The 5,446-nt window shown below is 46.5% G+C and overlaps 1 pseudogene; it reads left to right on the top strand.

The window, feature by feature from the left end:
* The first annotated feature begins 1,267 nt into the window (after positions 1–1,267).
* On the top strand, positions 1,268–2,132 carry LOC100610209 (protein L-Myc-like; annotated as a pseudogene).
* Positions 2,133–5,446: the final 3,314 nt, after the last annotated feature.

Genomic DNA, 5,446 nt, shown 5'->3' with positions numbered 1-5,446 from the left:
GGCCTGGGGCTGCTGTTAGAGGAAAGAAAGAAACATCTGGACTTGGAATGAACAGATCTGGAAGGAATCCTAAATTTTCCAATAAAGTCTCTGTATTCCTTTCATCCTGGTCCCTACCCAGGAAGCAGTCTAGAGGAGATGATCCTTTTCTAAGAACAGCAACATTCAGTAAACAAACTTCCTTACTAATGTGTGTGGATCAAGAGATGGTGAGGAAAGTAGAGTCAGTGATATTTTTGAATCAATTATGAGAAGGCCACCATGCTATTGCTCAGTAATATTAGATGCCCATGGACAGTAAGATTCATCGATGGTCCATCTTTATTATTAGGTCATTATTGAGTGGCTTTTGCAATAAAATACACCATTGGCAGAATAAAAATATTCTCTAATGCAAAAACATAGCATGGATTATTTTTAAGGGGCACAATAGTGTGCTTGATCAGACTGGAATAGCAACATTGTAATCTGAAAAAAGCTCAACAGTGGTGAGGCATATTCAAAAGCCCCAAGAGGAGAGTCAACAGTCAGATCCATCAGAGTTGAGAGGTTGCCACAACTTATGTAATGACGTCTCCACGCCATGAAACACATGTGTCAGCTTTTGTCAGGAGTCACAGATCTGGCATGCAGCAGGAGATTCTGCATTAGATATATAAAGTCAGGCTCAGTCATCCCCTTGATTAGTTAGTCTCATCAGAGAATGAGCCCTTGCCATGGGTCTGTATATGAGGAATCCAGGCAGTTCAGTAAGTAGTCAAGATTTGTTTCCACATGCGGTCCCAAAGAAGTCTTTAATCTGCCAGACTAGTTTTCCAAGTGGCATACCAAAAGGCTGGACCATTGGTAGTGTCCCAAGAATTGGGTTCTGACCATTGAGCAGAGAAAGCAAGTCCTCTTTTTATTTCTGCATAGCTGGTTCAGAGGCTGAACAGACACAGGAGCCAGTGAACACCATCAGTTTTCAGCTTAGCCAATCCTTCACTGAGGCAAGCCCAGATATTTGGGGAAACCTCTGTAAACAGGGTCCAATTGAACTAGTAGTGTTGTTTCAAGCAGGAGAATAAAAGGTTAAGTTTCTCCCTGAGAGACAGTTGCCACTCTTACATATAAAGCAGAGATGCAGAAGAAATTCGAGTTGATGCCATCGCCCACCCACCAACCCACCCCCGCATTTCCGCCCTGAGACTAGGATCCCAGCGCCAGGGACCCAGACCCTGGGATTGATCGCACAGAGCCGTGATCCGGACAGTGCGCCTGGGATGAGACGGAATCTCGGGGCCACTCGAGAGCTTGGGGCAAGAACCATGCATCCATTGTCCACCGTGACTGCATGTGGAGCAGCTATTTGGCCTGGGAACAGCTGTAGAGAGCGGGGAGCGACTGGCTCGCCACTGGCGCGCCCTGGGGGAACCCGCCCAAGGTGCCCTCCTCCCCAGACTGCCCTCCCAGCCTCGAAGACGGCAATCCAGCGCCCACTGCTCCCTGGACTCTGGGCAAGGCCAAGACTCAGGCCTGCTCCAGGTTTGAGAACCCAAACAACTCAGAGGGTGAGGAAATTAACCTTGTGACAGCAAAGAAGAGGCAGACTGGGTTTACAGAAGTCGATCACCATCATGGTTCGAGTCGACCGTCTGAACCCCTGCATGAAACACTTCCATACCTCCATCCACCAGCAACAACACAACTGCGCTGCCCATATTTCTCCAGAAAGCTGCTCCCAAGAAGAGGCTCCAGAGAGAGGTCTCCAAGAAGAGGTTCTGGAGGGAGATGCTCCAGGGGAAACGGAAGATGAGGAGGATGAGGGGATTGTGAGCCCCTCACCTATAGAAAGCAAGGCTGCCCAGTGCTGCCAGTTCTGACACTGAGGATGTGACCAAGAGGAAGGGCCACAACTTCCTGCAGCACAAGAGGTGGAATGACCTGCGCGTTCTCAGTTCTTGGCCCTGAGGGACCAGGTACCCACCTTGGCCAGCTGCTCTAAGGTCCCCACGACAGTGATCCTAAGCAAGGCCTTGGGATACTTGCAAGACCTGGCGTGAACCGAGAAAAAGATGTCTATGGAGAAAACGCAGCTCCGACGTCAGCAACAGCAATTGCAGAAATGAATTGCGTACCTCAGTGGCTACTAACTGACCAAAAAGCCTGACCGTTCTATCTTACAAAGACACAAGTTTATTTTTTGACCTCCCCTTCCCCTTTAGTAATTTTCACATTTTGGTTATGACGGGACAGTCTTTGCCGTAGGTCCCAGAATGCATTGCAGCCAGTACACACAGAATAAGGGCTTGCATTCTTGGAAACCTTGAAACCCAGCTCTTTCTCTCCCCTGACTCATGCTGTGTCTTCTCTGGCGCCTTTGGCTTCTCAGCAGATAGCTGACTGAGGAGATTTGGGGTCTGTTTACCTCACTAGCTCCGAAGAAAAGGCTGACAAATACTATGCAACAGGTGGTGTATGTTGTCGGGGACTCCAGCCTGCATGAAATCTCACACTCCGCGTGAGCCTTAGACTAGGAAAGAATGCTCCCTGGTATCTCTGGGGTGATGCAAGAATGCTCCCTGGTATGTCTGGGGTCATGCAAGGACAGCTGGGCCTGGACAGCACTCTCGCTGTGGCTTTTTTTTCCAGGAGACACACAAGCTGTCTTGGGTGATGACAAGCTTGAAGATTTGATCAACATGACCATTGCTTCACTGTCAGACACTTTACAGTATCTGAGGAGTTGGAAACCTTTAACGTATATATTGTGATATTAGCTGACACCTCTCCTTCCAGTTTCAATGCTGAGACCCTGAGAACATTTAAAGAGCTTGCACTCTAGGTTCGTTGTCTCAGAGCTCTCTGGGCCTTCTCTGATGAAGGGACCTTTCTGTCCTCATGAGAGACTTTTGTTTCATTTTGCCTTTGTTGTGCAATGGGCTTTACAGCATCCTTTCCCACAGGTTAGAAATGTTTCCCCAAGTTACAGGGAAGTGGGGATCCTAGCCTGGGGCCTGAGGAAATCTTGGAGTCCTGGCTTCTGAACTTGTTCCCTGTCCGAGTGGCACTTGAGGCCACCCATCTTATAATCTCTTCTCAAGGCAGATGTAAGGCACCTCAGAAGGGAGAACTGTACCGCTTCCTCTTTTCCATGAAGCTCTCATCTCAATCTTTGACTGATGAGTGTGAAATTCTACCGGAACTATGCAAACACGTCCACCTTGGGCATCTCCAAGGAACTTGTGGGGTCTGCAGCATACTTGGCTACCTACCAGCCTGCCATGAGTCATATTTCTTTTCCAGAAGGTGGACTTGCTTCCTGGTATGTTTTAAAGGAGCCTGCAGGAGCTCTGCTTAGCCAATCATGATGGATTTTTGCCCCAGCTGGACTCTGCATGTCCAAGGAGAATCCAGGTACAGCCTCCATTCCGGGAAAGACATCCAGCCCAGCAGTTGTCATGTGGGTAACCTCAGGAACCCCTAACCCTGTCCTGGAAAAAGGACAAGCCCCTCCAGAACTCTGCCCAAAATAGCAGGTACTTGATGGTTCTGAATTTGGAAAGGGATGGGGGGTGATAAGTACTATCTGTGGCTCTGGAAAACCAGCTGCTACATTCAAATCTATTTTCCTTAATGATTTCTTTCTGAGGTTGCTTCGTGGCCTCAGAGAATCCCAGAGGATGTTTTGAAATAGCCTCTCTACCCTTCAGGAGCGTGGTAGTTTACAGGAACCAACTGACTTCTGGAACTGTCTATGGAGGGAGAACAGGCCAGGTGTAGGTTACTAATGTCCTACATGAATAGCTTGGTTTTATAAGCTGCTGTTTGGTATTATGTTGGGGCAGTCTTTTTAATATATTGTATTTTTGTACGCATTTTGCAAAGTGTTTAACTGTTTTGTAAAAGAAAAAAACGAAACCCTTGGGTGCTTCTTCTGTTTCAAGGGTCTGATTTATTTGGAAAGGCAAGTTTATCTGAAATTTTGTATTATTGATTGCCCAATTTTAAAATGTTGCCTTCTGGGACATCTTGACAAAAAATATTTCTCAAACATGAAGAAAATAAATATAATAAAAAAGAAATGTCTGTGGGATCAGATGACTGTTCTTGATTTTACCGTTTCCATTTCATAAGCCAAGCTTATTGACCCCTTCCTACCTGCTAGTCATTGAGTCTGAGTTGACCAACTCAAAGATGGAAATATCGAGCCAGATGGTAACAAATTCTCCATGAATCGATTGTTCAGTTTTGACAGAATCCCAATTGCAAGCCATTAGCTGCTTTTCAAAAGGGATGTACCCTGTAGCCATATCAGGGAGGCAACAAGTCCAGTTCCCCAAGGGATCTCTCTGGGTGTTGACTGCTTCCCCTTGCCAGGTGCCCCCATCGGCAAAATCATCAGTTACACAGATTTGTCCTGTATGTAATATTCAAGGAGTTGATTGAGGTTCTGAGCCTCTTTTTCGGTGGCAGGTTGTATGAAGAGACGTCAATTTTTTCCTGTTAGAGGGATCTAATGTTGTGAATTTGCCTGCTTAGTCCCAAGAGATTACTTGGCAAGCAGGCCCCTGTATTTGGGAGCATAAATCAGCCACCCTTGCTGACAGATATGTAATAACACTGCATTGAGGACCCTTGAGACTGAGACTTCTAGCCGGCCAGCTGACACAATTATTATGTATATAGTGAAAATATTGAACATTAGAAGGTAGAGACACTAATGCTAAATCCTGAGCCAACCACTGGTGACAAATCTCATTGGAGTTTGTTCCACTAACACTTCCCTCTACCTCTGTCTCTCTGTGTTGGGGATGACTTTATATGAGACCTGTAGAATGAGAAATTACAAGCATATGACCCATCAAATCCTGCCACTTATAAGTAGAAGCAACAAGAACAGTTTATTCAACTTTCCCAAAGGCGTCCCTGTACAAAGTCATATTGGCTTCCAAACCCCACTGTGAACCATGCCCAAACCCCAACAATTGCTTTTCTGGACTTTTTTCCCTTAAATGAACTCAGACCTAGAGTTCACTACAGGAATTTCAGGGGTTACAGCAAGAGCTGTTAGGGGATTTCCCTATGTCCAGGCCAGAATGTAGGGATTGCAGGGGAGTCTTGGGATGAGGCGGGGGGTGGGGACTGTAAGTCTTTTTTGTAATCCCTCTGGCTCTTTGCCCCAGCTTGTATGCTAAATCCTCTCCTGTGTACCTCCATTTGTGCAGAACTGTAAGGGCTCAGGGATTCTTCCATTCTGTCCCTTGATTTCCCCAGCAGCTCTGCTCCACAGTCTTGGTGCTTTCATCTACCTCATACCTATTACCCCTTCCCTCCACTCCCCAGAAAATCAGATAAGATAGTGTCATGGGAGTTTGTATGTAATAGTTCTGTGAACATGTGAGTCCCTCCCTTTCCTGAAGTACCCTACCATGCATATGCCTTTTAGTCTGTCTTGAGGACAGAC

Source organism: Pan troglodytes, chromosome X (assembly GCF_028858775.2).
Source record: "Pan troglodytes isolate AG18354 chromosome X, NHGRI_mPanTro3-v2.0_pri, whole genome shotgun sequence".
NCBI lineage: Eukaryota > Metazoa > Chordata > Mammalia > Primates > Hominidae > Pan > Pan troglodytes.
This window is presented reverse-complemented; position numbering and strand designations above follow the sequence as displayed.